The 13046-nt window shown below is 43.4% G+C and overlaps 1 protein-coding gene across 2 annotated transcripts in view; it reads left to right on the top strand.

Annotated features, from left to right (window-relative positions):
* MBOAT1 (membrane bound O-acyltransferase domain containing 1) overlaps nucleotides 1-13046 on the top strand; it is a 107965-nt gene that overhangs the window by 6874 nt on the left and 88045 nt on the right. The window lies entirely within an intron of this gene.

Raw genomic sequence — 13046 nt, 5'->3', positions numbered from 1 at the left:
GATGGAAGTGAAGCCGGGGTTTTGAGGATGAGTGGATGTTTCAGGTGGTCTTTATGGGGGAGCAGAGAAGGAGCTGCCTGGGGTCAGTTGAATGGGTTGCTGGGTATAATCAACCCACTGAAAGTAAAAAATGTCAGGATTTGTGCCAGTCTGTGATTTTTGTCTTTTTTCAGCGCCTTCTCAGAGCAAAAGTGAAATAGACAGTTGGAAGGGAAAGTTGTTGAGACGTTAAGAAGTAAGGGTGTTGAGAGATGCTGACAAGTAGCTAGAGGTGGTGACAGTGAAAAGGGAAACATTAGATTGGAGAGACTCTGAGGAGCAGGTGCTAGGGAAGTGAGAGAGCCAGGCACTGGGTATTAAAATTGAAGATCCTTAGCAATGCTTCCCCGGGTGAGGATGTGAGTGAGGGCGCGGACCTGGGAGAAGGGATGGAAGTCGATTTAGTTTAGCAAGCCCAGGATCTAGCGGGGTTTGAGGGATTGTCCTCTTAAACACTGAAGCTCCCCAGGTGACTGGGGATGTGAGGTGTGGTGCCTAAGATCCCAAGGAATGTGGAGGTTGGTGGATACTGACAACTAGGAGGGACCTGAGAGGGCGTGACCGGCTCTGCTCTCAGGCTCTGCAGGGTGCATCCTATCCAGTGTTAGGAGGAGCCAGCCTTGGGTCTGCAGGGGAGGTACTTTCTGGCTGGAAGGATGGTGCCTCTCTTGAAGGATGTTAGGAGGTCTCCTAACCCTTTATAGAAGGAGGCAGCAGCTGAGCCTGATGAGGGGAGCAGAACATGCCTGTTGTGTTCTTTTGGTGCCTGCCACCCCCGTTCCCTCCAACAGCCCCATCCTAGGGGCCCGGTTCATAATTGGTGCTAATTAAACACTTTGAGAATTGATGCTTTCAAATTGTGGTGCTGGAAAACACTCTTGAGAGTCCCTTGGAAAGCCAGGAGATCAAACCAGTCAATCTTAAGAAAAATCAACCCTGAATACTCATTGGATGGACTGATGCTGTAGCTCTAATACTTTGGCCGCCTGATGCGAAGAGTCGACTCATCAGAAAAGACCCTGATGCTGAGAAAGATTGAAGGCAAAAGGAGAAGAGTGTGGCAGAGGATGAGATGGATGGATGGCATCACTGATTCAATGGACATGAACTTGGGCAAACTCCAGGAGATAGTGAGGGACAGGGACAGGGAAGCCTGGTGCGTTGCAGTCCGTGGGGTCATGAAGAGTCAGACACTACTTAGTGATCGAACAACAAAATGCTTCATTGTATACAAGACCAAACAAAATGCATTCAAATGCTTTCTAAGAAAAGTCCATTTTAGAGGTCTTTCTATTCAGGCTAATAAATAAAGACAGAGATGCTTCTTTCACATGATTGGCTGAATTTACACAGCACTTAGAGCTTTTAGTCCACAAGTGTATTACTAAATGACAGAGGATGGTTGGAAAAAAATGGTCCAGAGCAGCACTGTAGGAGTCTGGACAAGCTGTGACTTTCTTCTCTTTCTTCGCCCATGTGGTGGTAAAATGGGAAAGCAGACGCTGGGGGCAGACAGCTCTCCCACCAGGCTGAGAGCTGAGGGAGGGAACTGGGAAGACTCTGACGTTTCCGGAGCAGAGCAGAGGTCAAAAGTGGGAGGGAGGTCAGTGGTGGGAATGTGAATCATGGAAGCAGAGGAAGAAGTCCATGGCTGCAAGCCTGCACGCCAGACAGGAGGCTGGGGATGAGAGGCAGGGTGCTCTGCAGGGCCGGGAGGGGTGCCCCCTGGGGGGCCCAGGGGCCTGGTAAGGCCATGGCCAGCAACTGACCCTGAGCCTTGTGGTATTTCCTGGAGCTGCTCACAAAGAGAGTGGAAAGATCCTTTGTGCTTCTGAAGAGACAGCTTTTGGGAGATGGAAGGCAGCTTTTGTTTTATTTTTTTTTTCACTTTTCCAGATATTTTTATTTTTTTTCCCATTTATTTTTATTAGTTGGAGGCTAATTACTTCACAACATTTCAGTGGGTTTTGTCATACATTGACATGAATCAGCCATGGATTTACATGTATTCCCTATCCCGATCCCCCCTCCCACCTCCCTCTCCACCCGATTCCTCTGGGTCTTCCCAGTGCACCAGGCCCGAGCACTTGTCTCATGCATCCCACCTGGGCTGGTGATCTGTTTCACTATAGATAATATACATGCTGTTCTTTCGAAACATCCCACCCTTGCCTTCTCCCACAGAGTCCAAAAGTCTGTTCTGTACATCTGTGTCTCTTTTTCTGTTTTGCATATAGGGTTATCGTTACCATCTTTCTAAATTCCATATATATGTGTTAGTATACTGTAATGGTCTTTATCTTTCTGGCTTACTTCACTCTGTATAATGGGCTCCAGTTTCATCCATCTCATTAGAACTGATTCAAATGAATTCTTTTTAATGGCTGAGTAATATTCCATGGTGTATATGTACCACAACTTCCTCATCCATTCGTCTGCTGATGGGCATCTGGGTTGCTTCCATGTCCTGGCTATTATAAACAGTGCTGCGATGAACATTGGGGTGCACGTGTCTCTTTCAGATCTGGTTTCCTCAGTATGTATGCCCAGAAGTGGGATTGCTGGGTCATATGGCAGTTCTATTTCCAGTTTTCCAAGAAATCTCCACACTGTTTTCCATAGTGGCTGTACTAGTTTGCATTCCCACCAACAGTGTAAGAGGGTTCCCTTTTCTCCACACCCTCTCCAGCATTTATTGCTTGTAGACTTTTGGATAGCAGCCATCCTGACTGGCGTATAATGGTACCTCATTGTGGTTTTGATTTGCATTTCTCTGATAATGAGTGGTGTTGAGCATCTTTTCATGTGTTTGTTAGCCATCTGTATGTCTTCTTTGGAGAAATGTCTGTTTAGTTCTTTGGCCCATTTTTTGATTGGGTCATTTATTTTTCTGGAATTGAGCTTCAGGAGTTGCTTGTATATTTTTGAGATTAATCCTTTGTCTGTTGCTTTGTTTGCTATTATTTTCTCCCAATCTGAGGGCTGTCTTTTCACCTTGCTTATAGTTTCCTTTGTTGTGCAAAAGCTTTTAAGTTTCATTAGGTCCCATTTGTTTATTTTTGCTTTTATTTCCAATATTCTGGGAAGGCAGCTTTTAAAATAGCCAGAGGCTCAACGGCAAAGAATCTGCCTGCAATGCGGGAACCGCAGGAGATGCAGGTTCAATCCCAGGGTGGAGAAGATCCCCTGGAGGAGAGCATGGCAACCCACTCCAGTACTGTTGCCTGGAGAATCCCATGGTCGGAGGAGCCTAGCGGGATACAGTCCGTGGGGTTGCAAAGAGTTGGGCATGACTGAGTCGACTTAGCATGGGCATAATGAAACAGTGAGATGTATGAGACTGTTATTATTACATTATATGTTGTTATTATATTATAAACCCCAAATTCCATATAATAAAGAGGACAGGGCGGGTGGCGTTGGGCAGTGTCCCTTAGTCTAGCCCTGTGTAGGGGAAGGATGACAACTCCATCCTAAGGGACTCGGGTGGGTCCAGGGGGTGCTGGCCGGTGACACAGTCCGGTGGCCGGATTTGACCACAGTTGAAGGGGGGTGTGGCTGTATGCTTTCTGGCATTTCAGGCAGAGGCCTGGTGGGTCCTGGAGCTTTTGCCTGCCTGTCATGCAACAAGACGTGTTTCTTCTCAACTTGGTCTCAGTTTATCTGTCTGCCCTAAAGACACCAGCACCTCCATATGCTGGATGCTTAAACAGGCTTACAGGTCTTCAGTGGGACTTCCCAGTGGCTCAGTGGAAAAGAATCCTCCTGCAATGCAGGAGACTCAGGCTCCATCCCGGGGTCAGGAAGATCCCCTGGAGAGAGAAATGGCACCCCACTCCAGTTTTCTTGCCTGGAGAATCCCATGGACAGAGGAGCCTGGCGGGCTACAGTCCATAGCATCTTAAAGAGACACGACTGAAGCGACTAAACACACATAGGGCTTCAGTAACTTGCCTGCAGCCCTCGGGTTGGGTGAGGGCAGAGGCAGGACTTGAACCTGGGACTCTGCAGTCTTGACTGTAGTCACTGCCTTGCATCCCAGCACGCTTTCCTGGGTTCTGTACAGTCAGTGCAGCAGACAGTTCTTTCCTGTGGCTCAGATCCTCTGTGTCTTTTACACCTTCCAGCTTCTGTCCACACGTTCCCCTCTCCCAGGCATCAGCCCCCATCCTGATCCCCATTTCCTGTTTCAGCCCCTGCTGTCTGCTCTCTGTGACCCTGGCCTTGCTCTCCCCTCTTCCCTTATAGACTCCCTCTCCCCCAGGGCCAAATGGACCTACTTTTATTTTCTTTGTTTCTCCACAGCACTCTCTCCATATCACATATCACCTCTTTTTTGGGTGGGGGGAAGGATTATGACAGTAATTCAAAGGGTTATGTTTATTGACTTTGTATATGCATATCTAAAGGAAACCAACCCTGAATGTTCATTTGGAGGACTGATGCTAAACTGAAACTCCGGTACTTTGGCCACCTGATGCTGAGAGCCAATTCATTGGAAAAAAGACCCTGATGCTGGGAAAGATTGAGGGCAGGAGAAGAAGGAGGCGACAGAGGATGAAATGGTTAGATGGCATCAACTCAATGGACGTGAGTTTGAGCCAACTCCGGGAGCTAGTGAAGCACAGAGAAGCCTGGCGTGCTGCAGGCCAGGAGTTGCAAAGAGTGGGACGTGACTGAACGACTGAACAACAATATATGTATCTACTTGTCTGCATATTGGTTCTGTGTGTCTGTTTCTGTCTTTTTTAAGTTGAAAATACGTAGTTGATTTACAATATTGTATTAGTTTCAGCAGTACAACAAAGTGACTCAGTTATATATATTTTTCAGATTCTATTCCATTATAGGTTATTACAAGATACTGAATATGTTCCCTGTATTGTATAGTACATCCTTATTTCTTATCTATTTTATGTATAGTTGTTTGTATCTGTTAATCTCATACTCATAATTTATCCCTCCCCACCCTTTCCCCTTTGGTAACCATAAATGTTTTCTATGTCTGTGAGTCTGTTTCTGTTTTTCGTATGTAAATTCATTGGTATTATTTTTTAGATTCCACATATAAGTGATATTATGTAATATTAGTCTTTGACTTCACTTAGTAGGATATTACTGTAGGTCCATCCAAGTGGCTGCAAATGGCAATGTTTCACTCTTTCTTTATCACATGGAGCCTCTTACCTTGTGTCTCAGATATTTATTGGTCTTTCTGCCCTGCCTCATTCTGAGAGGCTTCTTTCTATAGTTGTTTATTGAACACCGGGTACCACATACTGGGCTGGAAGGGGGATACAGAGATGAACTAGGGTCTGTGCCTTCTAGCAGACAAACCTATCAGCAAGTGTAAACTCTTATAATGCAGTATGCTTAATGCTCCAGAAAATGTGTGCACCCAGGCCTCAGCACCCCTGGGCCTCTTCTGGGGAATTGTGTGTGTGGGGAGTGTTCTTCCTGGGAGTTCCTGCTTTAGAAGGAGAGAAAGCTCAGGGATGGGGCCTGGGGGGGACAGGCAGAATATGCCAGGAAGAGGAAACTGAGCAAAGGTTCTGAGAAAAGATGAACTTTCTCTGTGGGCAGTGACTAAGGCTTAATTCACGTGGTTATCTTGGTATGCTTAGTAGTATGAAGTAAAAACTAAATAAACCTTGATTCCATTGTAGTGGAATTTTATTTACATATTTGCATTGGAATGGGTGACTAAGTGATGAGAAACTTAGGGGCCAGTTCTTTTTACCAGTGGGTTAGGCCTACCTATTTCTTATCTGGACCCTGCATTTCCGATTGAATAGGCCTAATTTCTGATTGAAAGTTAATTAACAGCCCAGTTGCTGATAGTGAAATGTGAATCTTGGATTGTTTAAGTATAAAATTCTCCAGTCCTGTTTTCATTGTGTGAAGTTGGAAGATCTGTTACTTGACATCATAAATGCAGATACTATCATCATCTTTTGGGGGGTCAGAATGTCTCATGTTTGTGTGGACAATATGTAGAAATGCCTTTCCCAGTCTGAAGTCAAGTCACTTATACAAAAAGTACAATATACCCCAGTACTCTCAAGTATTTTTGAAGCATGGCCTCTGAATTACATTCATAAAGAAAAATTTCATGAAAAGTTTATATCTAAGGAGATATAATCTGGAAATATCTTTTTGTGGCAGCAACTTATAAAAAAAATTAAGAATTCAGTCTGTGTAATTTAATCGCAGTATTTGGTTGTGTGCTTTTCAGAAGCTTTCAGTTTTAAGTAAGTCAACCCTTTCAGTAAATAAGACAAAGGAAAAACTTGCTGCAGACTTACTAATGACAATTTTTAGTAGTTTTGCCAGAAGCGCAGAAGGAGAGAGAATAATCAGTGGGAAAAGTACCCTCACATAGTTTATACTGGTTAAAAATGGGCTTTATTAAAAGACCACTATCCCTTAGGGTTCAGTTACATGACCATGTGCCACAAGATGAACTCATTAACCCATTTGTAATGGGTTTTTAGTTGGCCAAAAAATATGTACTTGGTGAATCATTTACCAACTTCCTTATAATAGAAGGGCTCTGCTTATAACTGTTGTCAGTGGTTAATCTTCTTTGAAGTGTGTTTTTGAAAGTCCACATGGCATTAAAGCATCTCTAAGTGTTGAACTAGGATTTCTGGGGGGTGGGAAAGGGGGTTGGTGCTGAGGGTTTCCCAACCATCCTATTATTAAAAATATTCCATACTCCAGCTTATTTACCAAAACAACAACGCAAAGCTTGGGTTCTTGTCTCATTTGAAAAAAAAAGAGCAGGGTTATACTGGAAACGTTTTCTTCAGTTCTAAATTTGTATTTCAACCAAGTAATTAAAAAATCCTGTGGTTTGTCCCCCCTCGCTTTTGGCTAATTCCTCATTCTGTGCTGCTTATCTGAAACAGAGTCCGCAGAGGTGTATACAACATAAAGTTGCTAAGGCCTAGAGGAAGTTGCTAAATTCAAAAGTCATCTTGTGAAATGTCACGAAGTGGTTTAAGTGTGTGTGTCATTGGGTTGAGATGTCTTTCCTCCGAAGACCTCCCCCACCCACCCCCACCCCTGCATTATTTGTTGCTCCGTCTTTCTAAAAATTTAATTTCACTTATTTTAAATATTTATCTGTTTTAATTAAACATGACTTGTGTTTGATTAGTTCATTTTTTGGGGCTTTTACTTTGTGTAAATACAGATTTTAAGAAATGAGTTTTCTGACTAGGTAGCTTGTGTATTTAGTGTCAAAATCACAAGGCAGAAAATGGGGGTAGGATGAAAGGTCAGTCCCAGTGGTGTTCCCCCCCCTTATCTCCCATCCCCCTAGTTTGAAACTGCTCAGATTCCCTCCCCACTGGCAGCCAGTGGCATCGTTTGAGAGGTAGGTGAGACATCCATGTACACGGAATCTTTTTTCTTTTCTGATAACAAATGAGAGTGTACGGTTCCTCCACTCTTCTCCTTTAAAAAAACAAACAAACCAAAAACAGTGTCTCCTAGGAATTGATTCATATCTGTGTCTACAGAGCTCTTGCAATGCTGACTTCCTTTCTGCCTTTTCTGAGAGTTCTGTTTCTGTGCTTCCAGGAGTGACCTCATCCTTCAGCCAAAACTGAAAAACGCTGCTGGGGGTGGGTGATGGAATTGGGGCGGGGTCCTCCACATTGGCATGATCCCCAGGAATTTGGAGAGTGTGAGGATCACCTCCAGTGGGACAGGCTGGGGGGTTGAGCACTTAACTTAAGAGAGGGGGCAGAAGATGGGGTTTGCCTCCAGTGTCCGCTGGGAGGGAGCGAGATCCACACTGGACTTAAGCTTGAGGACATTGAAGATCCTCTGCCCCTCGTGGCCCAGGGATTCAAATGGCTCTGCCTCTCACAGACCTGGTGTCCATGGCCCGTCTCCAGAATTTCTGATCTGTCTGCCAGAATGATACCCTTGAAGTCCAATGCAGCTCTAAAATTCTGTGATTCTGAGATCTTCAGCAGTCGAGGGAAGGCTTGGTTTCAGATTGTAAAGAAAGTCTTGTTGAGGGTGAAGACCCCCCTTTCCTTTTCCGTGGATGTAACTCAAAGGATTGCACCTGTATATGTTCCTTTCTTATTTCTCTCAATGAAATGTGCGCATTTCCATGCGTGTTGGCTGAAGCGAATAGAACTTCAGGGCTCTGGAAGTGTTTTGCTTCCACCTCCTTGTTAGAGTCTGGTCAGAATGCCTTAGAAATTTGTGTGCTTTGCTCTGGAAATAAGAGTAATTTATTTGAAAAGAGCTTCTATTTCTTGTTCACATGTTTGAGGAGAGAAATGTTTATCTTACTAAACAATTAATTGTTTATGAAAATCACCTGATGAGGAGCCTGAGGATTCAGGATGAACCAAAGGTCCTTTGTATCTTTACTGAAAGTGACTTAGATGCATGCAATGATTTTAATAAATCTGACTTTAAAGTAAAAGTGAATCTAAAGCACAAACACATACTGGTGTAATTGTGTGTGAAAAAGAGCTTCTATTTCTTGTTTACTAGGGATATTGAGCTGGTTTTCCTCCCTTCTCTATCCCAAAAGAAAATTGCCCATTCATCTCCAAACACTAACTGTTAACTTGCTTGCAGATTACTGAGCCAAAAGGAAGCAAATCAAATTGGATTTGAAATTGTATTCAGAGGTCCACTTTCTCTACCCTTTGGAGGGAAGAAAAAAAATTTTTTAATGTTTTTTTTTCTTAATGACTGGGATCTGGGGGTGGAGTTTACAAAAAGGGTATAATGAAAGGCTGTTTTGTAATCTCAGCCTTATTGAGTTATCATTTACCTCAGTCTCATAGTGATCTTGACCTAGTTGCAAATCTTGAGTTATGTGTTTTATCTTTCTATAGAGGTATTTAGAGTGTCTTTATAGATACCTTTTCCAATACTTTGGCCACCTCATGTGAAGAGTTGACTCATTGGAAAAGACCCTGATGCTGGGAGGGATTGGGGGCAGGAGGAGAAGGGGATGACAGAGGATGAGATGGCTGGATGGCATCACTGACTCGATGGGCACGAGTTTGAGTAAACTCCGGGAGTTGGTGATGGACAGGGAGGCCTGGCGTGCTGCGATTCATGGGGTCGCAAAGAGTCGGACACAGCTGAGCGACTGAACTGAATTGATAGATACCTTTATCTGATGGCTAGTTTGTTATCTTAATTTAAAAGAAGGCTGAAAGGAGGCTATAACCTAAAAGTAATCTTTTCATCAGAGTACAAGGTGGGGCCCAATTTCACTGTCTTGAGCAATAATGAATTATGACTGTGCACCTTAGCTATTTGAAACTTTGAGAGACTCTGAAGGACGATAGTATGCTGTCAACGTGATTTAGAAATTGACCACTTTTTTTTTTTTAATGAGAACCAGAACACCATCTGTTGTATGCTTGGCAACCGCCAAGTATTTATTAGAGTTATATGTATCAAGATTGGTCCTCTATTGCAAAGTTTCTAGAGGATATGGTGCAGTTAGAAAGGAGCAGGAAAAACTGTTATAAGGACAACTGAATTGAAGGTTCCTAAACAAAAGAAAGTGAACTTGAGTAGAGTTGACTAAAGGCCAAAGCCACAGACTGTGGAATGGTGATCAAGGAGGACGTAAAATGCTGGTTTGGTAGCCTTAGGCGGGGTGTGCCACTGATGCACATTATTTCCTGGAGAAGACCTTGAAAATCCCAAGTTTATTTTGGAATAATTTTAAATGTACAGAAAATTTGTAATGATAGTACAAAGAGTTTTTGTATATGCCTTCCCCTATTTTCCTCGTTAGGTACCCTTGTCAGAAGTAAAACATCAACACTGTAAACTGTTAAATGCATTCCAGACTTTTTGAATTCCACCAGGTTTTCAACTAATGTCCTCTTTCTAATCTGGGATTCTGTACCTTACAATTCACCCATTTCAGGTGTATTTTTTAGTATCTTCACAAGGCTGTGTGACCATTTTAATAACCAGGATGAGTCTCAGGAGACAGAACAACTAATGTATGTTGTGTCCTGGGGTAGACAAAGAGCATTAGGCAAGTCTAAGGAAATCTGAATAAAGAACAGGCTTCAGTTAATACTAATGTATGGATATTGGTTCATTACCTGTGACCCATGAAACCTTTTTATGTGAGATGATAATAATAAAGGAAATAGGATTAGGCCATATGAGAAATCTCTGTACTATCTTTGCGATTTTTCTTTAAAGCTGTTCTGAAAAATAATTTTTACTTAAAACATGATGCTATTTAATTAAAAAAATTTTAATTAAAAAGTACTTATTTATTTTCGGCTATGCCAGGTCTTAGTGGGATCTTTAGTTGCAGCGTGTAGACTTCTTAGTTGGGGCATGCACATGGGATCGAGTTCCGTGACCAGGGGTAGAACTCACCTCCTGCATGAGGATAGTGGCGTCTTACCCACTTGACCACAAGGGAAGTCCCTGCCTTTTTGTTTTTAATCAAGGATCATTACTTGTGCCGTGTCTGTGGACACTGGGACCAGTGTGGTTTTAGAGTATTTTCTAGCCAGCAGAATGAAAAGGAAACATGTGGTTACCCTGGTATGTGTGTGTTCTTCACATTCACTTTTGCTTTAAAGTCAGATTTATTAAAATCATCTCATGCATCTAAGTCACTTTCAGTAAAGACACAAAGAAATGTGCTTCATCCTGATCCTCCAGCTCCTCATCAGGTGATTTTCATGAACAAATAATTGTTTAGTAAGATAAGTATTTCTCTTCTTGTAACATAAGACAGCAGAACCCCTTCCCCCCACCCCCCACCTCCACCTCTGAAGGAAACTCTCCAGGCATTAGCTTTTGCTCACTGGGGCTATTTCCTCATTAAGTTTTGACCTTGGAAGTTATATTCTGCATCTCAGTTGTCCGTTCAGCAGGATAAGTGTCTATTGCTTAAGCCAAAAGAATTCATGCAAAAAAATCTTCTCAAGTAATTATGGAGGGCAAGCTGTAAAAAGCTGACCACATTTTAGACCCAGGCTGTGTAATTGATATTTGTGTTTCCTTCTGACTTCTGTCCCGTGAACTCACCTTGCTCAATTGTAGTAGGAACAGTGGTGCAGTAGACTTCTGGGTTTTAGGCTTAGAGCGTCTTTTGTAGATGTGTAACCTTTTGGGGCTTCCCAGGGGGCGCTTGTGGTAAAGAATCCACCTGCCAATATAAGAGACAGCGGCTTTGATCCCCTGGAGAAGAGACTGGCAAACCACTTAAGTACTCTTGCCTGGAAAATTCCATGGAGAGAGGAGCCTGGCAGTTGCAAAGAGTCGGACTTGACGGAGCACAGGACCTTGGCCAGCCTATTTAAGCTTTCTGAGCTTGATCCCTTATTTGTAAAATGAGCTATTATCGGTACATTAAGAGTGGTTTGAATTTCAAATGAGGCAGGTGATCCACGGGGAAGATTTTAGTAAACTGTCCATCAGTTATGTGCATGTCGTTTGCTGTCACTTCCCCATCACCACTTCCATCACATTTTTGAAGTTCAGAGGGAACAATACACGCTCAGTGCTCATGTCACAGCACTGAGCTTAAGTGAGGTGGGTGTAGGTGGTGTTCGGAGGGGAAGTTGAGTTTTCAGTTAGTATCTGGTGATGAGTAAGAAAAGACTCGATTTTGAGGATTCTAGGGGATGAAGAAATTTAGTACTTCAAGACAGAAAAGATGGGGCAGAAGAAGGCAGTGAGTAAAGATAAGGATGACAGCTGGGGGTGGGGGGGAAGCAAACTTTTTTTTTTGGACTGTAGTGAAATGGGAAGGGGTGGATCCAAGCTGAAATATAAGTAAATTTAGTGTACCCAGGAAGTGAGAAAGAGCCTCTCATAGGAACCATTCTTTATCAGATAAACATTACCTCTTATCAATGAAAAGGCAGGGTTAGTTAGTTTGGGTATGTTCACAGCCAGCAGTGTGGCTGTACCTGTGGGATATTAGGAAAAATCAACTGTTTTTGAAACAGACACCGAAGCTCAGGTATTTACTTATTTATTAGCCACTTGGATATATGAGACAAGACTTCTGTCTCTTCCAAAGAAGAGGAAAATATAGCTTAATTCCTCAGGAGGTATGGGCCACATGTATATTTATTCTGTCATATGGCAATAATTCTACTTTCAACTTCTGGTCTCTGTGCTAGTCTAGCTATGCATGCATGCTAAGTTGCTTCAGTCATGTCCGACTCTCTGTGACCCTATGGACTGCAGCCTGCCAGGCTCCTCTGTCCATGGAATTCTTAAGCTTTTTGCAATGATTGCTTCCTACTTACTGTGCTAAACATTCCATATGAATTATCTAAGTCACACAACCACCCTGTGTGGACTTGTTTGAGGTCCCATGGCTGGCCTACAGTAGAGCCAGGATTGGGACTCAGCAGCTTTGATTCCAATCCTGGGTTCTTATCCACTCTTGTGTTTTATGCCTAAGGACATCAAGTGCAGCCTTAAAGCAGGGCTGATTAGAGAATATTCGAAAGAGAGTACTTGGTAAATCTGGGAATGAGTTAGAATACACAGCAAGTTTTGCAGCTGTCCTGTTTGACTTTGGCCATCTGATGCAAAGAACCGACTCATTGGAAAAGACCCTGATGCTGGGAAAGATTGAAGGCAGGAGGAGAAGGGGACAATAGAGAATGAGATGGTTGGATGGCATCACCGATGCGATGGACATGAGTTTGAGTAAGCTCCATGAGTTGGTGATGGACAGGGAAGCTGGAGTGCTGTGGTCCATGGGGTTGCAGTCGGACACGACTGAGCGACTGAACTAAACTGAACTGAACTCTTTGGCTTGTGGCCTGTGGTAAAATGACCCAGGGGGATGTGTTACACTCTCCTGTCCATAGCAGGTGATGCTGTGGAGGGATGGATGGTCACAGCAGTTCACTCTGTGCTGGTTGAGTCACAAGCCCCTCAGGTGTTTAGTGCTGTGTGTTAGCTTTTGAGAGCAACATTGGAGGGACTTCCCTGGTGGTCCAGTGGTTAAGACT

Source organism: Odocoileus virginianus, chromosome 27, assembly GCF_023699985.2.
Source record: "Odocoileus virginianus isolate 20LAN1187 ecotype Illinois chromosome 27, Ovbor_1.2, whole genome shotgun sequence".
In the NCBI taxonomy this organism is placed as follows: domain Eukaryota; kingdom Metazoa; phylum Chordata; class Mammalia; order Artiodactyla; family Cervidae; genus Odocoileus; species Odocoileus virginianus.
The sequence above is the reverse complement of the archived record's forward strand: the minus strand, read 5'-3'. Positions and strand labels throughout refer to the sequence as shown.